This window comes from Lactuca saligna, chromosome 8 (genome assembly GCF_052625555.1).
Source record: "Lactuca saligna cultivar CGN05327 chromosome 8, ASM5262555v1, whole genome shotgun sequence".
Taxonomy (NCBI): Eukaryota; Viridiplantae; Streptophyta; class Magnoliopsida; order Asterales; family Asteraceae; genus Lactuca; species Lactuca saligna.
The window spans coordinates 31,693,718-31,708,731 of NC_136424.1; the positions used below are offsets into that span (position 1 = coordinate 31,693,718).

A 15,014-nucleotide genomic window follows, 5' to 3' on the forward strand; every position below is an offset into this window, starting at 1 on the left:
CTTAAACCGGGTACTTAAAGAATGAAGAGAAATCATTTTCGGTTCTTCTCTCTCACAAAAAACCGAAAACCTCTCCTTTCTCTCTAAAAATCGTAAAACTTGTTGTGATCTTTTGTTCAATCGCCTTCAAATCCTCAAAGGTATTGCAATTCCGACCACATATATGCATTTTTATTTGAAAACCAACCGAGAAATCAATGGGAAATCGCGATTATATTAACTGTCGGCGTTTTCGGTCTGACGGCTTGCGGTTCAAGCCGAGCCGTTTTCAGTCGAGTCAGCTCAGACGACTTGCGGTTCAAGCCGAGCCATTTTCGGTCAAGCCGGATCAGTCGACTTTCGGTCCAACTGAGAATTGCTCTTCTTGGCTATTGGTCTAGCTTATTTTCGGTGTGAAATATAGCTTTCGGTCTTGACATATGTGTTGGTTCTTAGGTTTTCGGTTTGACTTTCTTGACCGAGAACCTAATTTTTGACTTATAAAAATTAATTAAAATGGCCAATCCAAAAGAATTATATTGAGAAATAAAATCAATGCATTTTAATCAAATGATTTCTCATTTGGTCTTTTTTGTGCAGATAAATGGAAAGTTTCAAGGTTGCAGAAAGTCACAATGTTTCAATTTTGCTTGATGATCCTCCTATGGCGCACAGTGAATTCAAGTCAATGATGTTCAGATTGCGTGAATGCTGCATTTTCTTAGCACTTACTTGGAACCCTGTAATCTACTTGGATTTAATCAACGAGTTATGGAGTTCAGCTAGCATGAGAAATGAAAACAACGGAGCACAGACAATCGAAGCAACTCTCAAAGGACGTAAAATTGTCATCACTGAGCAGTTTATCGGAGACACATTGAAGATTGATGACAAGGCTACTTTTCCTACCGATATTGATCTGCGAGTTGTTGATGAGTACCTTGAAAAGATGGAATATGAAGGCGTTTTCCCACCAGATCTCAAGAAGCTGCTACCCACATACTGGAGGTTTCTGGCGCATGTGTTTGTCAACTGTATATCAGGACGTAAGGGTGGAGCGGACGAGATCTCTTCAAGGAATACTCAAGCTATTATTGCACTGGCAGAAGGAATTGACTTCAATTTCTCAAGATTTATCTTGAAAGAAATGGTCACTAATCTCAAAAAGAAGGCGAAGGACCAATCCTGCTTTACCCTTGGTTCATCCAGATTTTTCTCAACTGCCTTTTTCCAGACCTTGTCAAGACGGGAGAGATTCTCGACATGAAAGCCTTTGGACCAAACACAATCAATCTGATGAAGCAAAATCGAAAAGGGAAAATCATGTTCCAAGGAAAGTACCCTCTCAATAAATTTGGAAAATTTGCCAAGCTGACCGATTCCTCTGAGTTCCATGGATCACCTGAGCATACTTCAACTGATCATGCATCATCAGATTATGCAAATATAAATGATGATATAATCGACGTGTCAGACCATGAGGAAGAAACCGCTGCTGCTCCAACTGGCATTGTGACTGAGGAGCATATTTTCACAAATATGACTGTTCAAAATGACTTTGATGGAGGTTCTACAGAAGAATTCACTGAAGCTGAGGAAGGAGAAGAGAATGAAAGAGTTGATATGTCCGGCTATGACAGAGATGATATTGCTAAACAATTCACTGTAACTGAATATACCTTGTCAAATGAAGATCTCGATGACATCTTAAATGATATCGATGATGGTGCCAATCCAACACTGAAGATAAGGAAAATTGTCGACAATCAAGAAGTTGAGCCTCCTGTTCCTGTTCAAGCGGCTGATTCTTCAATTCAAATGGACACCTCTTCAGGGATTCCTCCCCTTGAAAGGGTGATTTCTACATCTGAGCCAATTGTAAGTGAAGCCTAGACAAACCTGATCTCCCAGCCCCCAATGAAAAGACAAAGAACTGATCCAAGGGTGGGAGTTATTTTTCCTGACCTAACTCAAACCACAGAGATTCCTCCACTCACAATTGCTGCCTCTTCTTCATCTGTGCCCATTCAGGAAGGCCCCAGCTTGATTCATGAAGTTGGTGGATCATCTGATGGCTTGAGTGCGTCTCCTCCAAGGCCTTATCATGATGTTGCCTCTGAAAGGCTTGCCATGCATTTGGCTCAGAATTTAAGTCCAACACATTCTTCTCGCGGAAAAGGTATATCTTTTGAAAAGAATATATTTGGAGATGATGATGCCTCAGTGCTTGATTTAAGAAAGGAGATTAGCGTGCTAAATCAGAAAAATATCAAGCTTGATATCAAAGTTGTTGATCTTCAAAATGAGAACCTCAAGCTCAATAGTCAAGTTGCTGATCTTCTCGAGGAAAATGCTCAGAAAAGAAAGCAGATCACCGATATACATACGCGTTTTGGTTTGTTGACCGTCAACTATTATGATCTAAAGAAGAAGCTGGAAGAAGAATTTGGTGACAAATTTAAATCATCCGTCAATGAGCCCAGAATCTATCTTCCCAATCAAGACGCTCCCATAGCTCCACCTCCTACAAAATCAACCAGGGTTGTCAACCGTTTTGAGAAAGAACCAGCACAGGCTCCAAGTGCATGGCATTAAAACGTGCTAAGCTAGACAAAGCTGCTGAGAAGGGTCAACTTTTATTCAAAAAGAACTTGAATCAGAATGTTCCCATAAGTCAACCTAAGATCACCGTTACTGACATTGGAGAGAATCGCTTCAAAGATATTTATGGTGATAGGTCCGGTATCATCTCATGGGGATTCCATGACCCTTTGAAGATGTGGATTGTTACAAGGAAGAGTGGAAATATTGAACTGTATAAAGATGCTCACGATTTCAACTCTTGGACCAGGGTTGATCTTACAGAATTGTCTAAAACCCCATTTTCAAATCCAACAAATGAACCTAAGGCAACTTGATTCAAATGTTTTTAGAAGGTCAAATGGCAAAGGGTTTTCCCTCTATGAAGACAGCATCGTCCATCATCAAGATTTATCCCAATGTCATTGATCCCAAAACAAATCAGCCTATTCGATCTTTCATGCGGACCGCAACAAATCAAGTAAAGCAGATTCCCATCCTTCATAATCATCCAGATGGATCTCTAGAGTCCATGTTATACTGGGTGTTTGATGAAACTACAGCTTCTGTTGTCATCAATCTTAAATATGGATGTATTCGTTTATATGACAAAAGGGATTTGCTACAATTCGAAAAGTGGGATATACATCAACTTTCTATTCATCAGATCTAGGTGGCTGAAGAACTTTTTGAGCCTGCTGCTAAGGAATACACAAGTATGGTTGCTGACATTATACAGAAGGAGATGTGGTATGGAGCTATGGGAACGTCAGATGTGCTGGTGGTCAACAAAGATTAAATCATGCTTGCCCCAAACCAAGGGGGAGATTGAAGGACCAATATATTGGTTTGGGCTAGGCATTAATGCATGGATGGTTTAGGGTTGTTATTATTGTGTTTTGGACATCTTATGTGTTTTTATGAGTTTTTGGTCTAGGTAGGTTTTCGGTCAAGCTTTGACCGAAAACCTATTTTCGGTCTTTGTGTGTTACTATATAATGTTGTTAGGTTGTCAAAGGTGAGTTCGGTTGTTACTAGATAGTTTTCGGTCTGTCCAAGTTGTATTCGACATTTCATGATTGAATTGTATGCAAGCTTGATTGTTTAATCTTCTTCTTCTAAATTTCTATTGCAATTGATTGATCATTAGATTGATCCCACAGATTTGGGACCTAACATCTTTAATTTCTAATAATTTCATTTCATGTAATAAGACAAACTTTGAGAATATTTGTCATCCATGCCAACTTGGCAAACACATTAAACTTCCATTTGTTTTATCTACGCACAGTGTTTCAAATATTTTTGATATTATTCACTCTGATGTTTGGACCTCCCCAATTTCTAGTGTTAGTGGTTTACGATACTATGTCATATTTCTTGACCATTATTCTCACTATTTATGGGTGTTTCCTATAAAACAAAAATCAAAGGTGTTCTCAAAATTCTTAATCTTCTCCAACCACGTCAAAAACCAATTTGGCAAAACAATAAAAGCCTTCCAATGTGACAATGGGGGTGAATATAACAATCAACAATTTCATAACTATTTTGCAAATCATAGCATCTAATTTCGTTTCTCATGCCCACACACATCCCAACAAAATGGAAAATTCGAAAGAATGCTTCGCACAAAAAATAATTCCATCCGCTCCCTTCTCTTCCAAGCTCATATGCCCCCTACATATTGGGTAGAAGCTCTCCACATGACTGCACAATTACTAAATATTCTCCCATCCACATCCATCAACAATGATACTCCTCATTTTCATCTTTTCCAAACTCACCCCACATATACACACCTTCGTGTTTTTGGCTCCCTATGTTACCCTCGTATTACCACCCCACACAAACTCGACCCTCGTTCCTCACCTTGTGTCTTCTTGGGCTACCCAAATAACCATCATGGTTACCAATGTCTTGACCTATCATCCCGCAAAATCATCATATCCTGTCATGTCACCTTTGACGAAACCACTTTTCCCTTCAAATCTGTTACACCTAATGAAGCTCCCTCTTATGATTTCCTTGACATCTCCTCTACACCATCACCTATATTCAACAACCATTCATCTCCCAATGCCCCAAACCCCACCCCACCAATGCCACCTCACCCTTCGGCCCGACCCCCACCTCTACTCTACCATCGAGATCAGCTCTCGACCAATAATATTCATCACCTCCCTTCGCTCATTCCAAAACTATGGTTAATCCACCCATTCACCACATGACAACTTGTGCTAAAAGCGGTATTGTCAAACCCATCTAGTGCCTCAACCTTCACACATCCACCCTCTCTCCCATCCCCCAGTCACATTTACAGGCAATTAAGGAGCCTAACTGGAAAAATGCCATGAATGATGAATTTAATGCTCTTATGACTAACGATATGTGGCAGCTTGTACCCAGACCTCATGGGGTCAATATCATTAGGTCGATGTGGCTCTTTCATCACAAGTTTCATGCAGATGGTACCCTTGCTCACTATAAAGCAAGACTTGTTGCCAACGGACGAAGCCAACAGCCAGGAGTGGATTACGATGAGACTTTTTAGTCCGGTTGTTAAACCTACAAGGATTCGCACTGTTCTCAGTCTTGCAGTATCTTGCAAGTGGCCCGTTCACCAGCTAGATGTGAAAAATGCCTTCCTTCACGATAACCTTCAGGAGACAGTTTACATGCACCAGCCTCCCGGGTTCCGCAACCCCCAATTCCCTGATCATGTTTGTCTTTTTCAGAAATCTTTATATGGCCTAAAACATGCTCCCAGGGCCTGATACCACCGCTTTGCTCAGCATGCCACAAGTATAGGGTTTAAGCATAGTCACACAGATCTATCTCTCTTTATTTTGCAGACTAACGATGTCACTGCATAACTTCTCTTATATGTGGATGATATCATTCTCACGGCTTCTACAACCCACTTACTTCAACAAATCATCACTCAGCTCAGCCTCGAGTTTTCTATGACTGATCTCGGCCCACTGAATTACTTCCTTGGTATCTCTATTGTTCGATCTAACAATGGGTTATTTCTTTCTCAACAGAAATATGCTACATATATCTTGGAGCGAGCTAATATGCTCAACTGCAACCCTTGTCGTACTCCAGCCGAGCCTCTTCAAAAACTGCACTCATTCGGCCCCATCATATCAGATCCTACTCTATACCACAGCTTAGCTGGTGCTCTTCAGTACCTGATATTCACCAGACCAGACATGGATTTTGTTGTTCAGCAGATTTTCTTATACATGCATGACCCTCGAGAGAAGCACCTTCATGCCCTCAAGCGTATCCTGCGGTACATTCGTGGTACTCTCGATCATGGACTTCAGATTCATGCTTCTCCAACTGCTGACCTTGTCGCCTATTCGGATGCAGATTGGGGAGGATATCCGTCTACACGCAGATCTACATCTGGGTATTGTGTATTTTTAGGAGACAACCTCATCTCATGGTCTTCTAAACGTCAAGGGTTCGTCTCTCGCTCTAGTGCTGAAGTCTAATATCGTGGAGTAGCAAACACAGTCGCTGAAACCAGTTGGATTAGGAATCTTCTTTGCGAACTTTGTTGCCCGACCAAAAAAGCCACAATTATTTATTGTGACAACATCAGTGCAATATACATTTCCACGAACCCGGTCAATCATCAGCGAACAAAACATATAGAGATTGATATCCACTTTGTTTGTGATCAAGTTGCTCGAGGTCAGATTCGTGTCCTTCATGTGCCATCATCTACTCAATATGAGGATATCTTCACCAAAGGTCTTCCCACATCTTTGCTTTTAGATTTTCGATCTAGTTTAAACGTTCATATTCCCCACCACGTTCAAACTACAGGGGGGATGTTAGTATATTTATGTTAGTATATTTACCCATGTATCGTAGCCCATCAAATGTTTATACTAGGTTAGGCCCAATTGGTGTATCTCTCATGTATATATATGTATTGTACTCTATTGTGAATGGCAACAGATTCATTTAGCATATTAAAAACAAGAGATTCTTCTGTTGATGATGTTGGCCAATTCGAGATTCTTAAGTTATCAATACTTTATTATAATGATGACTTCATCCATGAGCTTAATAAAGATTGGAGGAACAAATACCATTATATTGATGTTCTCTCCATGTCTTAAAATGTACCTAAACTCAAGCTTCTGATGGTAAGAACTACGAACTACCCTTCTTAAAATTGACATTTGACTTTTGAGTAATCAATGATTTACTTTTTGACATGTGTTTTCTATCTTGCAGCTAATGTTGGGTGACGTAATTATTTTTGTGGAAATAACAGCAAGGCAATGAGAAGAAAGAGGTCACACTCTTCATGATTAGATTCGGGTTCTTAGTTCTTATGGCTGGTGCTTTTTCTTGAAAAGAATTAGAAAAAAAAAATCTTATTATAATGTATAATGTATTGTTTCATAATTTATAGCTCCATGGATTGTCGCATCTTTTGGGATTTGATCATGAGCTTAGTGAAGAAGCTGAAGCATAAATGGAGGAGGAAGAAAAGCATCTTTTGAAGAATCTTGGATGGAAAGGAAAAGGATTGATACAAAGTGCATTTTCTGTTGAATCTGGTGAAGCCCCTTTACCAAAGATTTCTGATGGTATTTTTGATTTACTTCAAATTTTGATCCATATATTTTTCAAGTTTTAAGTACAATTCTATATTTGTAACTGGCTATACATTTGATTTGTCAAAAGGAAGGAAGCAAGATGGTAGCCAAAATTCAGCTATATCTTCTTTAACATGAGATTTACTTCATATGTTCTTAATAAAATATCTGAACGTGACTAAATCTTCCTATACTAATAAATGAGTAGTTCTTTTGCTATGTGTCATCATAATAGACATTTTAATTAATGTGGTGCCACTTGTCAATCTATTAGTTATTCCATTTTAAATTTATTAAACATCCTCATTAACCTCATTAATGTGATGCTATTTGTCAAAGTATATTAAATTTTAAATTTAAATTTAAATTTTATATTATTGTTTTCATTAAATCACAAATAAAAAATATCTAATATATATTAGAAATTAATTTTACATATTTCTTTGAATCAACGATTATAATTTCACATAACTAATAAAAATATCTTTTAACTAATATTTATCTAAAATAATTTATTAATAATTTTGAGTTTTTACTATAAATATTTAATTAATTTTATAACCATGGTTTCCACGAGTTATAAACTAATGATTATTATAAAGGTACACCGATGAATAGGAAAAGAAAATTTTCTACTACAAATGTTGTTTATTTAAGGGATGTTTCATCAAGAGGTGTAAAAGTTGTGATAGCTACTGGAAAAGTAACAAAATTTAGGATTGTTTTTTTTATTATTTGTTTCGAATTTCTCAACCTTTTTTTATGTATTTCTGTATAATTTATACTTTTATAGTTAATTCATCTTGAATTTGGATGCTTAATAATATGGTGTTAGTGTTACATGCATTTGATTACTCAATAGAACACAATATTCCACTTACTACATTCAATGAGAATCAATGCTTGACCTTATTAAGTAATCCTCTTGTGGACTCCCTCCACATCATATATTATGAACCAAGGGTACTTTCATCAATATTTTCTTTCATTTAACTGGATAACATGGAAAACATCTAACAGATAAACCTTTTTCCAGAAAAAAGTTATGGCTTTAATGGAGGAGCTGTGCTGAAGGGGTATCATGGTTGCCTAAAAATAGGTGTTCGTTTTCTTTTTTCTCATTATATTCTTAATATGTAAACATATATCCTTTGTTTTTTACTGTTCAAAATTCGACAATTATTGTCAAAATAAACCTCCCGAAATGCCTGTTCAGATGAGCTATTCATGATATTACAAATTATTATCCTCGATATAACTCCATGTTCAAAAATGTTGTTTTATAGTGTTATATTACAGTTATAAAGTCGTGTTTTTTTAATAGTAGCAAACCACAAAAGAAGGAGGAAGTTGTTTAATATTTTTTTGGTGAGAAGTTTATGAATCTAATTCGATATATACTTATGTTTGTTTTTTTTATTACAGTATCCTACTTTATTTATTATTATTACAACATTATATTTTCAAATTAAAAAATATTCTACCTTGAAAATTTACGAGCTAGGCTATAGCAAAATACTACCAATTTTTGTTATTAAGATGTTACTTTTTGAAAAAACAAAAAAACTACAAAGTTTTAGCAGTGAAAACTATATAATATTTGTGTAGTTTTTAGTGATTGTCAAACTATACGTTCCAAGAAAATTAGTGATCATGATGAGACCTTAGCCAAGACAAATCATATTCTGTAAGACATGTCTTAAGTTAAGTTTGGTTATAAATATTTTTCCATATGATTATTAAAAAAACTACCTTTTTTGCTTATAGTGTGTGGTATAATGTATTACAGGAAGGATTTATTGCTTCAGACTTACTCAAATAGAATATTATTATTAGTTTGTTTTTTTTCTGACTTTGATGAAATAAAGCTCGAGTTGTGGTTGTTGATCGGCCAAAGTGAGTGTTTTTTTTTTGGTTTCTGACTTAAATGAAATAAAGTGAATGTTTTGGATAATAAAATGAATGTGTTTTTTTCTTTTGTTTTAGATAATGTGTGAATGTTTTTTGTTTCGTTTGTGAATTTGACCAAATATGTATTTGTATGCCGTTTGGTAGCATGGATGACATCTATTGCATATACTTAAGGGATGTTTGTCGCAAGGCATGTTTGGATACCTTTGGGGAACATGCATTTCATTGTAGAGAGCTTCTTGGTTTCAAATACAGACATGATGTAGTTCAGGATGTTCTCTTTAATGCTTGTCGACATGCTGGTATTTCTGCGAAGAAAGAAGCGCCAGGGAATTTTTTGACGGACCCGCAGGATGGAAGGTTCACACTTAGACCGACGGACATTTTGATCTTTGGATGGATAGGAGGGAAGCATGCATGCGTGGATCCTACCGAGGTCTCTCATCTCGTTGTTTTCGGGAGCGGGGGTTTCACAGCAGGGCATGCCGCTTTGAAAGCCACTGCGTGCAAAGTGGTAAAACACGAGAATGCATGTATAGAAAATCAACATGTGTTTGTACTTTTTTCATTCAAGACATTTGGTTTTCTTGCACCAGAGGCGGTGGAGCTCCTCAACAGAGTCCAACGGATCATGCATTCTAATGTCATATCTCCTAGATTCACAAATGTTGTTTTCAAAAGAATTAGTTTTGTCATCCAGGAAAGGCTAGTGGCGGAACTTCTTGCCCGTTTGCCTTCAATCGATATGTATTGAACTATATTTTTCTATTTAATTAAAACAACAATTAAAGAATCTAGAGAATAATATAGGCCAAGTGTTGACCAAGCTAGCTAATGATCCCATGTATGTGATCCAAACTTATAAGGCCATAAGAGTTGTGGCCTATACCTGACTCACTCACTATGTCTTCCTCAAGGAACTTGAGGGTAGTTTTAGGTTTATACTTTATGATCTTAAGGATTTGTAAGTGTCCTCTCCATACTATTATTACTCCCATGTGTCATGTTTTTTACAATAATATGGATGACATGTTAGACCTTTTAATTCAATATTGTAAAATGGTGGTTATCCATAAACGAGTAATGATTTTATGGGGCATAACAGCTGATAGCATAATTATAATTTCTCACAAGTCAATGGTTATAAAATCAAGTTGCTTCATGTCCCCCTTCCATTATGTTTTGTTTTTAAAGGCTAAATGCAAAAATATTAATTTGGGGGGGGGGGGGGGGGAGGTAAAGCTTTACTAAAGTTTAAAGAATACAAAAAATATGAATACAAAAGCTTCAAGATGAGAATGTAGTATTGATACAATGAGAAAGATAATGATGATGTTTTTTGGTACTCTGAAAATGACATACAATGGTAAGATTATATGAACATTTTATTTTACTTTATTTATGAAAATCTCAAAAGCAAGAAAGTTTATGCCGATGGTTGTTCTAATTGGTTGTAAGTTGGTTGTTTTAGTTATTTTGATCGTTTCTATAACCATTCTATAATATGAACAAATGAAAGTAACATGCTATAAAAAAAAACTTTTTTTGGATTATAATTTCTCTCTATTTAGGATAAAAGAAACTAAAATTACCTATTGTTTTTACCGGTAAACATGTCCACCATATCAGTATAACACTAGTTTATATGGACGATGCATTTGATTTGTTACATACTACTATAATTAGTAAAAAAAAACTATATTGATTTGTTACATACTACTATAATTAGTAAAAAAAATATATGTATGTTATCATGGGTAAGAAAAATACAAATTATCATAATAACAACCGATTAGTATTGGACACTTTAGCGAATAAGTGTGCGGCTATTTATTTGGTAATCAACATGAAAATGTAGGGTAGAAAAATCAACATAATTAGTACAAAACACAGCAAAAACGCCCACCGTGGGGCTCGAACCCACGACCACAAGGTTAAGAGCCTTGCGCTCTACCAACTGAGCTAGACGGGCTTTTTGTTTCTAATTTTTACTGCTAATTAAAGTATCATCTTATTTCCTTTATAATTTGGATTGGATATATATTTTAATGCTTTTAAGTACTAAGCAATGGTGTTCGCTATTTGATATAAACCGATGACACCGGCTGATCTGAATATAGATCGTCGGTTTGAGAAAAAAAAACAATATGTTTTCATTGTTCGATTTGTAGTTTGGCTAAGAGTTCTCAAAAGAACCTAACATAATCAAACGTAAATAACACTACGTGTAAATATTTTTTGATGTTGAAAAATATATTCCCATGTATAAACCAGTAAGAGAACACAATAGGTTATTTAATTATCTTGATTTTACAATGAAATATTCATGTGTAGTTATATTGTGTACATCTTTCCAATATGAAGTCAAAGAGACAAAAGCAAACATAAAAGGAAAGGAAAAGTGTTTTGCTTTAGTTATAAATATTCTTATTTTACATATAGTTATGTTTGGTTATTATTCATTGACCTAAGGGCTATGGCTAGCATTTCTTACAATTTATTTTTCACAAATGTATCGGTATCTTGTATACCAACAATCGCATGGCTCATTAATTTAGGAGTAGATTAATGTGTGTTGAGTTTGTTCTTATGAAAACAACCTAGTATCTTTTATAAATGTAGTTATATTTATTTCTACAGTTGTATTAGAAAAGTTTCATGATTGGTCCATGTAGAACATAATCAATTAATTAGTTTATTAAAAATCAATATCAACAGCAAAAACGAACATAAATTGAACTGCTAGTAAATTTCGAGAAAAAAACATCAAAATTTCAGAACCATAGTGACATTGATACAAATTGAGAATCACAATCATCTCAGGGGTTCTAGAACTAGAAATTTTTTATTAAGAGAAGGGGAGGAGATCGGTATTTGTACCATATACTAACATCTTTATTTTGGGCTTAAATTTTTTGAAATTTTAGTGGAATTTTTTTTAGAATAAAAGTAATTAAATTTAATTCAACGAATTAAACTAAAATGTAGAAATAAATAAAATAAATTGTTGTGAGAATGATTAAACTATTATTGTCAAAATCGCAATCCTGATCCTAAGTATGAAAAACGAGTCAGATCGTCAACGGATCATATTTAGGGTAAAATCATAGGATCGGGATCCGTTTCGATCCCTACCTTCCTTTGATTTTTTTAGTGAGTTTTTGTTACTATTTTATGTCTTTTGCCTTTTACCAATTTATCGTTTATCATTTTGTATTGCGACTTATGACTGATATTTTGAAGTTTTTTATAAATTTTGAACGAAAAATTGAATATTTGAAATATTTTCATGTTTTATAATTATAATGATGTTTTATTTTGTAGGGTCTTAGGATCCTGATCCCGATCTTGCAAACCAAAAAACGATCCTACGTAGGATTCCGATCTTTACAACTTTTTGAAGACAATTCATAAAATTAAAAGCAAACTTGAGAATGAGAAACTAAATTTATCAAACTTTAGAAACTTATGTTATTTAGCTAAGATTAAGTACTGAGATGTTATGAAAACTAATATTTAGAAATTTAATTTGAATTTCTTAAGTTGGAAATATTATAAACGTGGGGAAATTTAAGCATTAAGGACAAACTTGCCAAATTTGTATCATGAATATTTTTTATCTTATTGTAATGCACGATTATATGTTATTTTTCAATCACTGGATGCCAACTATTGAATACATATAATGATATAATTATCGGTGATCGCATATTTTTATTTAAGGATGTTATATAGTCCATGCAATATTTCCGCACATTATTTAACATTTTAGCTAAATAACATTAATTTGCTAATATAAAAAGCCTTGAGTTTGGATGCAAACGGATTTACTGCAAAGTTAAGTAGCTAGTACAATTATTTTTTAACACGACCCGTACGATGATGTAACAATAATAGTAATGAAAATTAGTGATATTTGAGTAATATTCTATTTTGAACTTAATAACATCAAGCCCGTCTAGCTCAGTTGGTAGAGCGCAAGGCTCTTAACCTTGTGGTCGTGGGTTCGAGCCCCACGGTGGGCGTTTTAAACAATATTTATCTTTTTAAACTCCTTATTTATTCCCTACCTTTTCTTTAAAGGCAAATAATTTGAGTGGTGATCAACTTTTTTTATTAAAAAATAATATATATTATGTTTGGGGTTCTCTAACTTATTCTCAGCAAAGTAGGCTCATTCATCCATATAAGCATCCCTTACATCTTTTTACATAGGGAACGATCTTTTTAATTAAAAATCAAACCCAAAATCGATTGTAATTGGTTAGTGATATTCGGTCTTGTTCTAGGTTTTTCAAATCCATTATTGATTTGCTCTATTTTGTCACGGGCCGTGTTCGATCCAGAAACTACCTTTTGGCAATTTTTTCTATTTTTCATATCTCGGGATTTGGGTCATTTTTGGCATGGATAGAACATATCATAGCACATTTTGAGAAGGGATTTCGAAGGTTTTTGCAAGGGTTTGATCAGTAATCATTTGAAACATTATTTCTAGTCTTTGTAAGTTGTAATTGCACATTATTTCCATCTTGTAAACTTGTGATCTTGTTCTAGCCATGTATGGCTAGAACCCTAGTTTCTCCAATTTCATGTTTTTATTTCTTGGTAGTGAATTTAATCATATGACCTGATGTTTGTTCTTAATTTCTATCCAGTGAATTTGATTTTGCTTTAATCGAATGTTTGATTCTAATTGTGATTCTTACTGGCCATTTCAATTAGGTTAGGTCATTCAAGTTATCTTTTTTACAGAATCCGTAATTGTTTTGTGAAATTAAACAAGTAACAAGCATTAAATTGATCTCTACTGAATGAATTTAGTGTAGATCTTATTCATACGCTCTTACACTCCCGAGATTGTGAGGAGTATTGGGTGTTGTTGAGAACATTCACATAAAGCTTCATACAATCTTTTAATCTAATTCTAAGAGCTTGTTTAGATTAGGTTAGTAAGGTTAGGGTTAATTAAAGAGTTTGTTTTGGTTAATTAATATGGTGAATGGGAAGTGTTAGAGCTTGTTAACACTTTCAAGTACCAACTTAGATAGAACTGAACAAATATTGTGTCATATTTGAATCACATTGCTAAGTTGTCATACATGAAGTTGGAGTCCTTACAAAATCTGAATTTAATTCACTTATTTAGCTGATTACTTGTGTTTTTAATTTTTTTTTGTTTAATCATTGCACTCAAAAAACCCCCCTCTTTAATCTTTTGTGAACAAGTACCTTGCGCAAAGAGGTAATAAAGAGATTGTCACGTGTCTTAGTGGATCGACCCTACTTGCCTTGTACTACCTTTAGTGTAGTATAGTGGGATTCTTTTGGAGTATATCGTACCCCTTTATTTATTGGGTTTGACACGTCTAACAAATTTGTGCCATTGTCGGGGACACGGTGTTACTAATTGTTTATGCCTTGATCTTTTCATACAGGTACACTGCTGCCAATTGATTCGGATATAGAGAAACCGCAAAGAAGTTAAGGAAGCAAGCCAAGCTTCGTAAGAAGAAACTGGGCTCCGGGACTTCTTCATCTTCTAACCCTCCAAAACTCAACATTTAGGAGGACACACCCCTCTTAAGTGTGTCCGCATCCGAAACAGAAAGCCTATCACTCTCATCTCAACCATCCTCACCCAAAAATACCACTCCACCATCTTCACCTACTTATAATATCCCAAACACTACACCCACAGAAACTTCAACCACTACTCACACCATGGAAGATAACCATGGATGAAACCCACCTCTAAACCCACCACCGGAACAAACTCTTCGTCAATGGTCGAGGCAAGAGGTTACTCAACAACCTCTTTGCATCACATATCCGTCAGCCACCAGCTTAGAACTAAAATACGGACTCATTCACTTACTCCCTGCCTTTAGAGGCTTGGAAAATGAAGATCCCCAC

General features: G+C 35.3%; 2 non-coding genes across 2 annotated transcripts; one reads left to right on the forward strand and one right to left on the reverse strand.

Annotated features, from left to right (window-relative positions):
- Positions 1-10,997: 10,997 nt before the first annotated feature.
- TRNAK-CUU (transfer RNA lysine (anticodon CUU)) lies at positions 10,998-11,070 on the reverse strand. The gene has a single exon. It is a non-coding gene; the product is annotated as a tRNA-Lys (tRNA).
- A 1,980-nt stretch (positions 11,071-13,050) lies between these two features.
- On the forward strand, positions 13,051-13,123 carry TRNAK-CUU (transfer RNA lysine (anticodon CUU)). Its single transcript has one exon. It is a non-coding gene; the product is annotated as a tRNA-Lys (tRNA).
- The last annotated feature ends 1,891 nt before the right edge of the window (positions 13,124-15,014 follow it).